This window comes from Ursus arctos, unplaced genomic scaffold, assembly GCF_023065955.2.
Source record: "Ursus arctos isolate Adak ecotype North America unplaced genomic scaffold, UrsArc2.0 scaffold_5, whole genome shotgun sequence".
NCBI classification, from domain to species: Eukaryota; Metazoa; Chordata; class Mammalia; order Carnivora; family Ursidae; genus Ursus; species Ursus arctos.
This window is the reverse complement of record NW_026623067.1, coordinates 57,843,936-57,861,379: the sequence shown is the minus strand read 5'-3', so window position 1 is coordinate 57,861,379 and position 17,444 is coordinate 57,843,936. Positions and strand designations below refer to the sequence as shown.

At 46.7% G+C, this 17,444-nt stretch overlaps 1 long non-coding RNA gene across 2 annotated transcripts in view; it reads left to right on the top strand.

Annotated features, from left to right (window-relative positions):
* Positions 1-17,444, top strand: part of LOC123001064 (uncharacterized) — a 40,007-nt gene that overhangs the window by 8,260 nt on the left and 14,303 nt on the right. For both annotated transcript variants that reach the window (XR_006409590.3, XR_008957579.1), the window contains exon 3: positions 1,500-1,625. This is a non-coding gene — a long non-coding RNA (uncharacterized LOC123001064). The remainder of the gene's footprint in view (positions 1-1,499; positions 1,626-17,444) is intronic.

Genomic DNA, 17,444 nt, shown 5'->3' with positions numbered 1-17,444 from the left:
CCACTGTGAGTTCTCATAGTTTCAGACCACACAGCAGTACCTATGCCGTCAGTGGTCATTATGAAATAGAAAATAATTTTATAGCCATTGAATTAGAGGAGATAGTTTATAAGAGCATGTATATCTCTTTTTCTTTTCCTTTAAAAATCTGTTGGTTTTAGTTGGAAAAATATATAAGCCCTGAAATATCTTTTTGAAAAACAATTCTTGTGAAACACACATAGAGTTAAAGCCATGAAAGTCAGGTACATATGTGACTAATCATATTTTTGATATATCTCTCTGTCTAATCATTAACTTGAAATGCCATATAAGAATTTGTAATCCACAGTAAATTATTTCACAGAAATAATTTAAGAGGGCTGCTAATGTGAAACATTCTAGTTTCCACCAGCAGTTTGCTGCCAAACGTTATAGAAAAAAAAAGGAATCCCAGATATAAGTTGACATAAATTATAGTGAATATAAATCTCTAATGATCAAGTGGCGGTTAGAGATTATTGCATTTAGAAAATAGGGAAAAAACATATTAAACACCATAAAGTCTTTCCAGGGTCCATTTTACATATTAGGAAACTGGATCTTTAAAAATCCCCTCAAAGCCTTTTAACTTCTTTGTTTAATGCCCTACATTCAAAGTTGTACATTTCAAAATATATTCTAATAGTTGAGTTTATTTAGCATAGAAAATAGAGGGGAAATCATATTTTAATTACCAGAGAGACTGCCTAAGCTCTATTTTTAAAATGTAAGTTAGAAAATTTAGCTTTCAAACTAAAACCTTTCACTTTTTTCAAATGTTCTTCTCATAGTATCCTTTTTGCAGAAAAAATCAGAATAACTCCCAGCGATAATTATCCAAGTAATAGTTATGAGAGGTTTTTTTTCCCCCTCTTTCAGATTCTTAGGTTTTCTGTAAAGCTGGAAACATTTGAGTGGAAATAATGTTCAGATTATAAAAAGCAGCAGCACATGAGTGAAATCAGGCAGAATTGGCCTGACAGGGGGTCAGAAACCAGAAACAGTGACATGCAGCCACTCAAATGGCAACATTATTCAGGTAGAAATCCATAATTAGCTGATTTTTTTTTTTGAGTTTAAAGGATTACTATAAAGTACAGAAGGAAAATAGTAAGGCTGGTTGAGAAAATTAATTCCCTTTCCAAATCTTCATCCTTTCCTTCAAGATGTGACTCCAAAGAAAGACAATTACGTCAAAGAAGGTTAGAGGCCTAATTCTGAACACTGCCTTTTAAGCACATTCTAGAGGCCTATTAGACATCATGTAAACTGTAGACAGCAGCATTTCTACCACCCCAATACCAAACATCTGTACACCAGCTTCTTGAGAGCAGAAATGGAGACATATGCATTTAACATATTCCAAGAGTATAGTCACAAGGGGAAATCTACCTTTCACCATCTATGGCCATTGTGCAACTCTATCCAAGAACTCGATGCAGATATTTATGTGATATCTCCACTCTTTCTCCCCGCAGGCTGGCGGAGACTTAAGGAAAGTCTCTGGGGAGGCCCCTGCAGAGTCAGTGTTCTAACATATGAATGGTGTTGATGGAAAAAGCTGAAGTGCTTTTTTGAGCATGAATCGGACTATCGCCACGTGAGTACGTCAGAGAATTTTTTATCAATCTTCCTAAAAATATCTATAGGTATAAAATTTATGGTTGTTATGCATACTAAACATTTTATCTGTGCTTGTTTTTTGCTTGTTTGTTTGCTTTTGGTAAGGTGTGATCTTGACCCATTCCTTTGGCGAATATCTTAATATGCACTCAGATTCTAGTAATGGGAAAGTAGAGTCACGGGATAAAGTGAATAGTGGGTGATTTTTGAAAGTCAATTTAATTGACTTTGGGAAATTGTCCCACATGGCTAGATTAACACCTTGCTGACTATTAAGGAGGGGAAATACAACTAACGGGCAGAGTTGCAATAGTGGTATTCCGAAGGAGACAGTGTTAGAGATGACACAATTTTTTCATGAGTATAATTTGCATAGTTAAATCAGTATAAAATTAGCATGCTTGAGTATAGAGCATTTAATGAACATAGAGCAGGCGTGATAATGCAGTCACATAAGAAACCATGATGTTTTAGTACAGAACTTTATTTTTTATTATTTTTTTTAAAGATTTTATTTATTTATTTGACACACAGAGAGAGAACACAAGCAGTCAGAGAGGCGGGCAGAGGGAGAGAGAGAAGCAGGCTCCCAGGACCCTGGGATCATGACCTGAACTGAGGGCAGACGCTTAACCAACTGAGCCACCCAGGCGCCCCTAGTACAGAACTTTGATGGTATGCCAGAAAGGCATGTCAGAAAGGCTGGATTCTAATTCAACTCTGTTCTTTACTAGCTTTCTGACTGTGGCTAAATTCCTCATCAGAAAGAAATGGAGATGATCATACCCGTCCTTACCTCACAGTTATTATGAAGATCAAATAAGAGAACAAATACAAAATTGCTTTGAAAACTGTCAAACACTCAGAAGCACAAGATACTATTATTACCATATTCTCCACCATCCTGCAATAATAGGATGCCATTTTCATGTCAGTGCTAATGTGGGACTCCCACTGGGAAAGAAAAATCAAAAGAATGCCATTGCCTCCACTCCTGCTCTCTGGAAGGAGCCCTCTGAGGGCAGAGGAAGGGCCATGCTCCCTCTGTGAGCACCACCCACTGCTCTGGATGGACACCCTGTGCCCAGGGTGTTCTCCAGGAGCAGGGGTGGCACTCTCGTGCCCACAGAGAGGGCATGGCTCTACAAATCATCCTCCACCTGCCTGTCTCCCACATAGGTTAATAACAAAAATCCTCTCAGACTTCCCACATCAGAATATATGTTCAGATGATAGAGAAGTTTCAAATAGCCAAAACTGCCTGGCCTATTTTCTCTTTATGCAACAGTAGTGCATTTACTGCTTCTCTACTCTGCTCACCCTTCCTGCAAAATATTTATATTTAAAGTGTGTTCAGTAAATTGTTACCTAGTAGTGATTTTAACCACGGGGTCCTGGGGGCAGGGGGGAAGGCCTTAAAAATGTTAATTATTTGGAGCATAGAGCTTAACATTCTGGACTCCAAGATGGTATTTAAGCCTATTTAGATTTTCTCCAGATTCTTTAAGGCTAATGCAACTTCTGAATCTATCTAGTAATCTCTAATTATTTGTGGAAATGGTAGATGTGAGAAGACCAGATTAAATCCACAGATAATCCCAAAATCTCATTTTAGCCAACAGTATGGCTCTTTTCCCACCAAGCACAGCCCTAGAAGCACCATTAAGAAAAGCTGAGTGGAGTTTCAAGCTCCCTATTCTCCTGCCCACCCTCTGATGGAGATGTTAATGAATCAGCCACTGCCAGAAAAGAAGCCAGGAGAAAGGAAAGTGAAAAATCAGGAGCCTGGGCCACTGCCAAGCTAGAAAAGCAGATGCTGAGGAGCTGGAAGGCCCTGGAGTCCTAGCATAAAGGAGCAACCCACAGAGCCACGCCTTGGGAACACTGGGTTCCCGGTTCCAGGAGTAGGGCCGTCCTATTTGGTGGTGCTGCCACACTCAGATGGTGCTCTCTGCCCAGTGTGACCAGCCGTGTGTTCACCCAGGGTGAACAAGACCAAGCTATAATCAGGACCCTGCTTTCCTGGCTCATAGTAGGAAGGACCAGGCAGTGGACTGATCCAAGCGCTCTCTCCTCACTTGAACACAGTTTGCCAACAGGATGAGGAAAGGAGGAGGAAGACAAAGACTTTGTTTTCAGGACCACTTTGTAAATACCACTGGCTTACATTTTAGTGGTTTCCCCCTCTTGGTGCTTTCTGGTTTTTCTACTACCATGGTTTATTAAGGTCATAACAGCAAATGTCTCACAATCCTTTTGAACCCAGGTGTAGTTTGTTTTTTAAGATTTTATTTATTTGAGAGAGAGAGAGAGAGAGAGAGAGCAGTAGCAGGGGGAGGAGCAGAGGGAGAGAGAGAGAGAAAGAGACTCCCTGCCTAGTGCAGAGCCTAAGGAGGGGCTCAATCCCAGGACCCCATTCGCATGACCTAAGCCAAGTCAGCTGCATAACCCACTGAGCCCCCCAGGGGCCCCCCAGGTGTAGTTTTAATGAACATAAAAATTGTACATGGTCTAGTCTATAAGGGTTATCTGAAATTTCAAAATAAATATAATTAGTGAAACATAGTGCAATTCATTTTAGAATAAATTTTTTTAGCAGACGAAATATTTTATGAAGCAATTTAATGTCTACTAGGTTAAAAAAAAAAAAAAGAACAAACACACACAAAAACGCAGTTTGATTTTTGATAGCCTCAGCCCCACCCCCTTTTCCTGGGCCATTTGCGTTTGTGTTGGGCTCTGTAGCCATAACTGTAGCGGAGTTTCGGTTCAGATGCGTCAGGAATTAAATTTGGAAGCAGGAAGAGGCGAAGTGGAGACGATTTGATGAAGGAAAGAGAGCCGTTTACTGTAACGTTTTGGGGTGGAATGATGGAAATCTGTGGAAGTCTGTACTAGGAGATAGAGCTGGCGTGGAAGAGCTACGGTTGGCGAAAACAGAACCAGGAGTGGTGTCCAGTCAAGTAGATGTAAAAAGCTGGCCCCTGAATTTAAACTCTCTGAACCACAGAGCTTAGCATTTGCATAATCGATTTATGTTCTAAATGATGTCCCTTAGACTCTCAACACTTCCAGGACGTGGCGTCTGTAGACCGAGAGTAATGCCCCGACGCCAGAGGCTGGGAGGGCAGATGTGGACCTTGGGCAAGAAGGGACACAGGGACCTTCCCCTCGGAGGCTGCCGTGATGGCCCCTGGCTCTCGCGGGCTGCGGGCCCCTGGCCGGCACGGGCAGCGGCGGGAGGGTGCGGCGCATCCGGGGCTCCGGGCCCCAGTTGCCTCGGGGGTCAGAGCCGGGTGTGGAGGCGGTGGCGGCGGGTGGCTCAGGCGGAGCTCTTTCCGAGGGTCTGTTCCCGCGCCCTCCGCCCGCCGGGATCCCGGCCGCCTGCGCCCCCGGCTCCCCTCACCCGCGCGCCGCCAGCTCCTCGGTGGGCCAGTGTCCTTAGTCCTTCTTTCCTGCCCCCCTGCGGCCGTCGGGGGCAAAACAGCGCGACCTCTCCTCGGTCCGGGCAGCTAGGGCCGCCGGCGCTGCCACCTCGGCAGTGGGCACCCAGGCCGCGAGCGGATGCGCTGTGCTTGGGCGGACGGGAAGGGCTGCGCTCTGAGGGGGGACAGCAGGGATTCCTGCGGACCGAGACGCCCCCTGGGATCTTCGAGAAGTTTCAGGCAACTCCGCACCGCACCACTGCCCCTACCCGCCCATCTAAGAGTGGCGAGGACCCGCGGGGACACGCTTTCCACAAGGCCAGGGCCGGCCGCTTCCTTACAATAACTTGAGGAGCCGTTGAGGGGTGGGGGCAGTGGGTCTGCAGTGTGGACGTAGGAGGTGGGGTGTGAGGGGATTGCAGCCTGGGGTTTAAGGCAACACGAGTAACCTGTAGCCACCACTTTTGCAGACCCGAGCTTAGGTGTTGACTTCATTTGAAGTCCCCGCTTCACTGTCTGCCAGCCTAGAGGGAGTTACAAATGACGTCCACATCCTGGCAGTCCGTGGGTGCGCAGCCTCTCTCTTAGCCAATGCAGCTAGCGAGGTTATGGCTGCCAGGAAATGTGTTTCCTATCCAACATTTCTCACACAAAGACAAAAAAACAAATGTGTCTAAAAATGGTGAACTTCCTGTCTAGGCTTCCCTTACCCACCCTGGTTCCTCACTTAGGAACAAGACTTGAGTAACAAAGATTAGTTGGAGACTGATTTTCCTTCGTACATCCCAGATTTCTGCTGGTTCAGTGTCCTGTGTCAGGTGAAATTATTCATGAGGCTCTGAACAGAGTTGGTAAGTCTTCCTCCTTCCTCCTAGAAATTCCAAGTGGATTTAAATCACTCCCTGGTTGCTGCAGAGGGTCTGTGTTTTATGGGAGTTCTCTAGTGAGCTTTGAAGTATTTGCTTACCAAATCTGTTTCTCAGCTTCCAGCTCCTGAATAAATTACCCACCCCTTCTCTCTGCTGCCGCTCCCCCTGCCCCCCTCAAGTGTGAACAGTGGAGATGTTCTCTGGACAATAGCTTGGAATCAGAGCTCTGGGACCTATCTGTTAGCTGCCAGTCCTGGGACACCCATTTGCTACATGCTTGAGTGAGAGATTTCAAATGTCTAATGGAACGTGCAGGGAATTGGGGCCCTTGGACCTTATTCTGTGCACAGATTTATCCCTTTCTCACAGGATCACTTAACTAGTGTCACCGTTTAGTATCTTGAGTCCGGTCGCCTTGTCAGGAAAATGGCCATTAGAATACTCATACTTTACCCACACTTTAGAGAGCACATTAAAATCCTCGTGTTGAAAACATCTTGGAGCTTCTGTGAGGATTGCCACTTGCCAGAGGTTAGTGTTAATTGATGTCAGGCAGGTCTGTTGCAAAGACTGTAGGCTTTTATTTATTTTTTGTTTGTATAAGGGCCAGAGAGGGTGAAGAGAAAATGGGCAGCTAAGGCACTTTGGGGAGCCAGGCGGCATTTCCATGATCTGCCAAGCTACTTAAAAATGCATTGCCATCCAGCCTTCTGGGTGATCAGGGTGGGACATGGCTAAGTTGTGAGTTTCAGGGCCTGCGCTTATTGTCCCCATGCTTAACGTGCCACTAGAATCACCATTTCTCTCGTTCACACAATGTGTTCAAGAGGTAATTAAAGACTTCCCAGGAGATTCGCAAGCAGAGCGCCACTGCTGGAGTTGAGATTGGTCACATTCCTATGATTCACCTCATCAGGGGCCTCAGCTGCACAAGGATTCCTTGATTCTCCAGCTGGGCCTTCCCAGGAAAGGACAAGGACTCTGTGACCCTCTTCTTATTTAGAGTTTTACCAAAACAACATCATCAACAACAACAAAAACTAAAACAAATAAGAAATCAAAATACACGAAAGCATAGACATCTGGCAAGTTTACAAAGCACAGATTTCTTACCCTAAAATAATTAAAGCCTGTCAGACTTGGCTGAGGCTGCCTCTGGCTGGGCTCATGGCTCCAGATTCCTTGTTGCCCACATCACTGCTGAGTCATCAGAGGAAGGAGTTCCTGCCACTCTGTTCCCTGGTCGTCTTCTTCAGGGGCCTCAGCTTGGCTGGACTCCCACTTTTGAGCATTTCCCAGTCCGGAGTTGAGGTTCCTCCCTGCGCCCCTTGGCAGTCCCAGGATTTTCCAGAGCGGCATGCAGGGAAGTTTGGGCCCTCACCTGTCACTCTCTACTCTCAGGCAGCTGGCCCAGGCAGCAGGCCCCAGCCCCACCCATCCAGAAGCCTGCCTACTTTGTATTCACCCCTCCTCTCCCCTCCCCACCTCTCCCCAGCCAGCCAGCACCGCTGAAAACCACCTGTTTTGTGTTTTGAAAGCCTGGAAGCACCCCCATCCTCCACCCTCACAGACCTCCCACTGAGTTCCAGTTTCCTGTCCAAACTCCAGATTTAAGTTCTCGACTCCATTGGAGAACATAGGAGCTTGCTGCACATTCAGGCCTGGCCTTCCTGGAGCGGAAATAGAAAAATGCATGGGGGAGTTGCCAATGGTCCCCCTCTAGGGGGGAGAGTGGTCTTGTAAAGTTCTAAGCCTGGCAGCCCCTGGGCGGGGGCGGGGGGGGGATGTCCTCAAACTTGTCAGAGTGCAGAGGTCCTCAGACTTGTCAAGCTCATCTCTGCAGGGCACCATGTCACTGATTATTCCCCTCAAATGTGCTAGAAACAATTTTACAAGCAAAAACTATGCATGTGTTATGGCACGTACTATGAAATCACAACCATCAGTAAACAGATGCAGATACACACACAAAGGAAATGATTGAAGTTCGTGACTGGCAGTTTCTGAATGTTCTGGTGATGCTAATTTGTCCAATGATGTTTTTAGCTTTCTGCCAGCATCTGCTACCAGCTAAATGGGAGCAGGTGTCAAAGACTGGAGGAAAACTTTTTGAAGGTAAAAAGCTTAAAAGTGACAAAGCTGTCCCATGTAGTAGGCAAATGGTGGCCATCCAAAAGTTACTCCCTCATCCACAGAACCTGTGACTGTGTTGCCTTACATAGCAAGAGGGACTGTGCAGATGAGATTCAGTTAATGATCTTGAGATGGGGAGATGGCCCTGGGTGGGCTCAGTGAGATCACAAGTGTCTTTATAAGTGAAAGGGGGAGGCAGGAGCGTCAGAGTCAGAGGAGGATTTGAAGATGCTGAACTGCTGGCTTTGAAGTTGGAGAAAGAGGCCAAGAGAATGCTGGAAGCCTCTAGAAGATGGAAAAGGAAAGGGAATGGATCCTCCTCCAGAGCCTCCAGAAGAAATGCAACCTGCCCACAAGTTGATTTTAGTCCAGTGGACCCCATTTCAGGCTTCTGCTTTCCGGAACCAGAAGAGAATAAATTTGCATTATTTTAAGTCACTAAGTTCATGGTCATTTGTTACAATGACAACAGGAAATCAGTACCCTCCGTTAACTTACTTGTTTGTGTGACTTGCGAATGGAACCCTCTCTTTGGATTTGATGGGAACACTCTGGAACAACACGAAGAATTAAACAGCATCCCCGTTCATTTGTTTCAGGAGCTGTCATCTGTCATTAACTTACCGCCATCACTAACCCAGGTCCTGTGCTTAGTCACTGATACACTAGCAAGAACTTTGTGGTGGGTATTGTGATGTACTTGGTAAAACTGAGGCTCAGCATAGTTCACATACCAGTGCTGACAGGTGGAGAGAAAGGATGCCCGTTCTACTTCAGTGAATTCCAAAGTCCTTGCTATTTCCTCCAGCCCATTTTCTGCCCCTACAAGCCACTCTTCTTCATCCCCAGGCTGTTCTATCTACAGGAATACTCACTCTCATACAGTCAGAGAACTGCCTTTTTCTGCCATTGTAGGTGGCAAGCCACAGTCAAAACTGCTACTTGGAAAGCTCCTTTTGGTTGCAAATAAGGTTTGGGTTGAACCTCCAGTGAGTGGCGTGATTGGACATTCTTTATATGCAAACTGGGCTTGGGTCTATCCATTTACAGGATAACATGTCCATTTCAAAGTCCAAGAATGGGGAGATTTAGAAATCCTCTCTCCTGACATGACTTGGGCCGGGTCGCCAGGTTTGTAAGCCCCACACATACTTGCAAGGGGTAAGGAAGGCTCCAGGGAGTGACCTGGCTGCTGGACACTTTGTCTGGCTTCAGTGACTGTCAGTCCTGACTGCATTCAGATCCCCTCAGAAGCTAGAGAAATCTGTTGGTGCCAGGTCCCAGGCCCCAGGCAATTAAACCGTCCTGGTGGGGCCTGTGCATCAAGGTACAGGTCGATTCTAATGTGCAGTCAGGACCACTGTAGGATCCCTACCCAGTCGGATTATATCCCTTACCTGCGCTGTGTAGATGCCTGCTGTCACTGTGAGGACTTGTCTGGGGGTGTCAGCCCTGCCAAGCCAGTAACCATGGGAGCTGTCAGAGCCCGAGCGCGCCTGTCAGGAGAGCCGGTAGACCCTCATTCACAGGACACTGCATGGCTGGGAAAGCATATTGGGTCTCTGTCTGGGCAGATGCTTTTTAGGTTGACCAGCCATCTCAGTTTGCCCAGGACTCTAAGGGAGAGGGGTGTTTCCAGAGATGAGACTTTAAGTCCTAAAAACAGGAACGTCTCAGGGATTTTGACAGGGAACTGGAAGTCTGAAGTCCACAGGAGCAAACAATCATGGTAGGGGGGTGCATTCTGGCATCAAGGAGGGGTGTGTCTGTGTGTGAGTGTGTACATAAGTGTGTTCGCACGTGTGTGTGTGTGTGTGTGTGTGTGTGTGAAAATTTGGGTGCATGTCACATGAGTGTGTGTGAGAAATTTGCCTATTAGCATACGGGAATGTGTGCAATATATGAGAGCATGTGTATGCGTGTAGATAGGAGTGTGTGACTGTGTGTGTGTGCGCATGTGTTCAAGTGAGAGTGTAGGCATTCTGGGGACAGGAGGCCTCACCAATCCAGAATCGCCCACTATTAGTGGCTGCTAAAACTTCTGAGCATGGGCCAAGCCAGCTGGCCCTGAGTCCTGCCAGAGAGCAGCCCAGAAAAAAATTTGCCCTGAGTGGTTCAGTGAGCTCAGGGGCAGAAATTGTACATTTATTTTGCACTATGACAGTATAATTAGCTTTTCCTCTTGTGAGGAATGAAAGGGCAGTGTGCTTTCTGACAGCTGTGGGAGCTGCCTTCCTGCCTGGATAAATCTAGTATCCCCCGATATTGCTACACCTGTTTAAACAAGGAACAAAATAGGTATTTATTTGAAGTTCAAGAGGCCATGTGAGCCATGGCCTAAATATAGGCCTGGATATAATTATAAAGATACTTAATTCTTTGTTCTAGAAAGACATTTGCAGCCCGCTGTTCTCGCAGAGGCTCTAGCCGTTTCCTTGAACACATGTACTTTTCAGAATGAGTAAAGGCAGGGGTGAGGAAGCATGGTGGAAAGTAGGGTGCAAGTCTGGGGAGAAGAGGGGGAGATGACTCCCAGACCTTGTTGACCATCAGAACTATCAGGAAGGAGGCTTGATAGAGAAGTAGATCTCTGGGTTCTCTCCGGAGATTCTTTCCTTGGGCTTGGAATGGAGGGCAGGAACCTGTATTTTTAAAGCTCCCCAGGTGATTCTGATGATTACCCAAGTTTGGGAACCTCTGATCTAAGGCATTGGGGTGGGGAACTCCTTCCTGTGAGGAATTTCTGGGACTAGGTCAGGAATACTAATAATTGCCATTTCCTGGGCACCCCTCACATGCAGGCATGCATCTTCATTCCCATTTTGTAGATGAGGCAGCTGAATTCTTTCCTTCATTTCTGTGATATACACCAGAGCACCTCAGGGCTTCATCATGTTTTTTAGGTCACAGGCTCTATGAGACTTTGCTGAAAGCTATAATTCTCTCATCATAAAGCAAAACTACACATGCACAGAAGATTTTGCCCAATTTTGGAGGGTTCATGGGGAGCCCCCTGAAGCCTATCCAAGGACCTCTGGTTAAGAATGTCCATCCTAAAGGATATTCCCTAAGGGGAGTCCACAGACAGGCACAATGAGCGTGATCCTCAGCAGCCTGCATGAAGGCTTATGGGGCACTGTGGCAAGGCTAAGAGGTGAGAAGGTGAGGCCTTGGAGGAGCCTGGCTTGAGCTTGGCAGGAAGAAGTCTAGGCAGGGGGAGCTTAGTGATGCTTTTGGGGAGGAGGGGAGAAAGCCACACCCAAGGCAGAAACAAGGAAAACCAAGTCATTAAAAAAAAAGATTCCGTGTGCTTAAAAAGTTAGTCTCTTCCCTCCTCCCCCACCAAAAAAAGGAAGGAAGAAAGAAAAGGATAAGAGAAAGAAATGCTCAACAGAGTGATAGCCTTTGTGATTATTGAAAAATATGTTACACTGAACAACTAAACTATTTTAACACAAAACATAATACTAGATAATTATGCTTTACAATTACAGAAAATATAATTACAGAACAATTACATCATTTAATTAAAATATATTAATTTATGGTTCTCTCCGATGACGTGGCCCAGTAACAGGAGACCTACGATAAAGTTTCGTGGGAACATCTGTCAGTTTATCTGTGAGACTCTATGCATAGCCTCATTTGCAGATTATGGTCGGAAGTCTAAATTTGAAGCTCTTTGTGAAAATGAGGTTTGAACCAAAGGCACTCCTTCCCAGTGATAGACACTGTCGCAGTGTGCTTGAAGGTCTGTGCAGGGAAAAGTGGGGGAAATGGTTATGTCTGGATCCCACTGGAGAAGGCGCTGAGGCCCCACTGCGTTTCCTCCTTTTTCCTGTAGGGGGAGCTGCTGCAGTTTTGAGGGAAGGTGGAGTCCCAGTAGGGCACAGGGCAGAGGACTCTGGGTGTGGGAGAAACTGGAGCCTGGGAGACTAGCCAAACAGCAAGTGCAAAGACGCAGATGCAAGGAGGAGAGCATGGACAAGGGCCAGGGAAGGGCAGATTCCAAGAAAGCAGGATCATCTTCCCCTAGGGGCCTCGGGGAGAGAGAGGAGGCGGAGAGGAGCTCTGGTTTTGCCAGAGGGTGACTGGGCAATGGTGGCTCTGCAGACAGAACCCGAATTCACAGAGTCTGAAGTTGTGGTGGGAGGCAGCGAGGCTCACCCCCTAGGTTATCTCTTTTGTACCTCCTCCCTGTAAGAGTATCCTGATAGTTCCTCAAAAGACAAATGCTGCAGGCAGGGTCCCCTGCTGGCCTGGCACTGTGTTCCCTGAAGGGTGTCCAGATTCTAAGGAGCACTGCTTTTCCAGTTAAGGAGGTCCCTGTGTATAGACAAGGCGTTTCAGCAACTGTGGGTCAGGATGCCTTGCAGATATTTGCAGAATGTCTTAATAACAATTAAACATATGAAAATGAATAATAAAAAACAAAACTAAGAGTGAATCTACAGTTAGTTGGAGACAGAAATAGATGTGCAGGCTGAGAGGGACTTTTACTCTTTGGTAATAGCAGGAGTTAACAGTGAAATAAGCTTCTGAGAAAGCGTGGAGTCGGATACCTATTTCCTACAGTGGTTCAGTTCCGTACAATGAACTCTGAGCTTCAGTAATGTACATTGCCACTGTCTGGGATAGTGAAATGATTTCTTCGACAAATAAAGTAGCTTCCTGCTTCTGAATGCAACTTCTTTGCATAACAATGAGCTTACTGAACCCACCAGAAATCGTTACAAGATTTTTTAACCCATTTTAAAAAATGATTGAAAACATGCAGAGAATCTGGTTTCCCGTGTTTAGACAAAGCTACATATGAACTCTTTTAAAGAATAATTGCAACATAAAGATACATTTAGCTCCATTCTCATTTAAAAGGACACCTTGCAGGGACATGTGACTAGTTCTAGCCACTAAAATGTGAAATGTCTTCTCTGGCCAGATGCTAAATCTGCTGGCACCATGACCATGGACTCCTGGCTTTCAGGCTGTAAGAAACAAATGTTTGGTGTTTGTGAACCACTAAGTTTAAGGTAATTTTGTTATAGCAGCCAAAATGGACCCAGACAATGGGTGTTTGCATGGTTTCTAGTTTCCACTATTGTTTCCAGGGCTGTAGCTGACACCCTTTCAGTATCTCTTTGTGCTCAGGTGTGAGTTTCTTCAGGGAACATAATAAGAAGTGCGATTACTGGGTCATGGAGAATATAGATTCTCAGTACTGCTTGATACTGCCAAATGATTCTTAAAGAGGATGGGCAAGGTTATACTGAGGGCAACTATTTTTAGAGCTTATATTTTACGCTCCTGTCTTTGCCCTGGGTCCTCATGTAGACAGTGTCATGCATTCGCCTTTAGAAATCTTCTAAACTAACCACTCTTATCCTACATAGTTGTGTGTTGTGACACTTTCAAGTTTTTTTTAAAAGACATATTCACTGCAAAAAATTAAGACAATTCATAAAGTGTTAGGAACAAGGTAATAATCACCTGATATCCTAGCACTCAAATAAAACCACTATTAATATTTTGATGAATATCTTTCCAAACATTCCTGGTGCAAATGGATATGTGTGCAATGTTGCATAAATGGAATCGGACAGGCTAGTTTATCCCCTGACTTTTCACTCAACAGTCTGTTATGAACACCTTAAGATAGTTTTCCAAATCTACAAAACTCCTTGATTTCCTCTGGCTTGGAGTCACTTTGAGGTTCGAAGATGAGAGGAAGGGAAGGGAGGAGAGAGAGCTAACAGTGGCAAAGGGCCTGATACATGTTCCATCTGATTTCCTCCTCCCAACCATCCTGGGAGGCAGGCGCTACCACCCATCCTACGGATGGGGAAATTGACGTCATAGCAATAGAAGCAATGGACTCAGAATTCAGTAAGTTCTCCCCTGCATCCCACTGCATCTACCCCATGTGCTTACCCCTCCTCATCTCCCACGGGTCTTCCTCAGTCCTCTACAGATGCCAAGGGAGAAAGGCACTTGAAACCCAGAAGATGGGAGGCCCACGTCTCACCACAACCTTGGTGAAGCCAACAGGGGTGAGAATATAAAAAACTTGCCTCACTGAGATAAGCAACTGCTTTCCCTCTTCCCACCTCAGGCAAGAGGGCAGCAGTGTATTCTTGAAGGCCCTCTGAAGGGCATTAATCTGGAAACACCTCAGAGGAGAGGGAAGAGGGCCATGTCTTGACTAGGTGGAAGCAGCCAGATCCTGAGAAAGGGTTCTAACCAATTGCAGACTTGCAAGGGGTGGGAGGGTCAAGAAACACGGGGAGGCAGAGACTGGGCAGCTAGTGGTTGCCAAGTCTGTGGTAAGTGCCTCTCTAAGCTGCCAGGAGTGCCTAGAAGACTGATGGTGAGGAGCTGGGGTCAGCTGTGGCTTCACATAGCCAAAGGAGCAGCGGTAAAGAGGGAAACCATGGGGGCCCAAGGACATGGCCTCCCTTCCCACAGCTGCCACTGGGTAGCACCACATAAGCCCACATTTCTAGTAGGCTCCCAGGATTGGGGGATGGAACACCCTAATTTTTTGGATACTAAATTTTGTTTTGGAGAAATAAAGGAATGTGCCATTCCTTGAATTGGATATTGTGGCCTAAAATGCAGGGCTGATGATATGGGTATGAGACCTGTACAGTCACCTAGAGCCTCATACGTAGAAGAGCCCAGCTCTGGGTTTAATGCTCTGCTGTCACCATCTTGAAACTCTTGGTAGTTTTTGAAGAAGGAGGCCCGCATTTTCGTTTTGTACTCATGTGCACATTACGTAGCCGGTCCTGTGAAAATGCATGCCTGCTGCATGCTCACGTGGCAGACGTTTCCAGAATCTTCCGTATTTAGAAGAAATCCTCACTGAGAGCTAGAGCAGTTAATGAGAATGCTAACCACCGGTCAAGCCTGCTGTAGGGTTGGTTACATACATCTCTCCCTGAAAATAGAGCTAAATATAAACTTAATATGTATTATTATGACACTAAATGTGAAAACCATCATGGTACATAGAAGGGGGTAGCCAAGATGAAAGTGAAGATGCTGGGGGCAGAAGTGGGTGGGGGGGTGTGTTTTTTTGGGTGGGTTTTGATGGAGAAGGCTCAAAAGTGCCAGGGAGCCCTGACCAGTAACATATGTGTCTCCAGAGCCCCAGCCTGCTCCCAGGAATGAGCGCTCGCCCAGCGCTGACAGCTCCCAGGAACGCTGACAGTTTGGGGCATTTCTCCCTACAGAGTCCCTGCTTGTGTTTTGGCCTGAAATTTGCACAGATCTTCAGAAGTTATACATCAATCTGGAGTCTTTGTATATATTTGGAACTGAAAATCTGCTTTTGAAGCTGTCAGATTGTGATGTTTATGATGTTTCTCAGTTGGTTCCCAGGTTCTTGGGGCTTAAATGATTGCTTTATGGAGAGAGGATGCTTTTTTCCAAGGTTCCAAAATTTGCACTGCTCTAGTCGGAAGCTCCCAGAAGCACCCTGCAGGTGGTTAGGTGTTTGTGGGTGCTGGATGGAAATGTGCCCCGGAGATGATAGGTCTGGTGTGATGGGTATGAGCAGGGGCTAGGAGACCCTAGGAGACCCTGGGACGCAGACTCCTTCCCGCATGCCCCCACGCGCTCACTCTCCCTCACGGCAGTGCGCGTTCTCTCTAATGGGCACAGGGCAGCGGCCTCCAGTTCTCACAGGTAGCCTTAACCACCCACCGCGGCGTGTCAGGCACCAAGTGCTCAGGGGAAGACATGTCAGTGTCTTCGCCCTAGGCTTAGGTGCTCGCGGTGTTCTGGGCACCGCTCTAAGCCTCTCTCACAGGTGATTCTGTTTAACTCTCAGAACTGCCCAATGGAGCAGGAGCTCTTATTACCTCCTTTCAATGGATAAGAAAAATGAGACACTGAGAGGCCAGAGAAATTGACGCAAGCTAGCCAGTGCTGGAGCTGGAATTCAAAGCCCGGGTGAGCCCGTCAGTGTGCCCTCACGCTCACTTACCCAGCAAATGGGGAGAAAGAGGAGGCTAATTACAACAAGGACCCCAGAGCAAAGTGTGAGCTGACACCCATGAGAGATGCGGGGTGTTCGGGCATGAGAGAGGCCAGGGGGCAGTAGCTTCATGGGGGAGATGGTGACGCCACGCAGCAGGGAAGCAGGCACCCTTAACCTCCCAGACAGTGACCATGGATGGGCTCCACCCCTGTGGTGCCCCAGCCAGGCCAGGCTTATAGGTGTGCAGTGAGTGAAGAGCACTGCCCGGTGCAGGTCACTCAGCTTGTCTTCCCGTCCAGCTCACCCAAAGGCACTGGGGCAGCCTCTACAGCAGAAGATACTATTACCTGAGAGAAAGACCAGCTTCAGTGAAAGACCTGGTCCCCCAGGAACGTGAGGGAAGCCAAGAGGAGAGCTTGCTCTGCTTTGCACCCTAGTGATGGAGCATGAGGCAGGTGGGAAGAGTCTGCTCCAGGTACTTGGAACAGCTGTCAGAGCTCAGCAGAGGAGTGGTCACATCCAATGCAAGAGTGGGAGCATATGGGTGAACCTCATGGAAATGCCAGGGAGGTAGATCAAAAACAGAATATTGGCAATTTCATTTGTTAATTCTAATCCAACCCAGCTAGGAGCTGACTGTCCACTGTGGCCAGGAGAGGGTAGGTGAACACAGTGAACAAGTTAGTTCAGGGAGCAGGGAACAGCCGGCATGGGGAGGACAGACACACTGGGTCACGGCAGAGGATAAATAGGACACTTGTGTGAGACGTTCGAGAGAGCCCTTGAACCTGGAGGAAGAAACTTGTTGTGTCTGCAGCATTGCCATGAGCAGAAGCTGAAGGTCAGTGTCCTGTGAATATCATTCAGACCCTATTCTGAGCTGGGGTGGCCCAGGAATGAGGGTTACACTCACACACAGGCAGATGTGGCCAGGCCGGCAGTGTCAGCTAAGCATCACTGCAGCCCATGGGCTGGGTGGTCAAGGGAGGCTTCTTGGAGGAGGTGAATCTTGAGCTAATCCTTCAAGGATGGGTGGGAATTAAGAACACGTACAGAGAAGGGGAGATGGTGAAAGATGGAGAGATCTAAACTTCTAAAGGTATTTTAAAATAGGGAAATTCACACAATAGTATGGAAACCATGATTCCTTTTTTTGTTAAAAACATGTATGAATAGGGGCACCTCGGTGGCTCAGTCAGTTAGGCATCCAGTTTGATTTCAGCTCAGGTCATGATCTCAGGGTCCTGGGATCGAGCCCCACATTGGGCTCCCTGCTCAGCAGGAAGTTTGCTTGTCTCTCTCTCCCTCTGGCCCTTCCCCTGCTGTTTTCTCTCTTTTTCGTTCTCTCTCAAATAAATAAATAAATCTTTAAAAAAGTATGAATATACACAT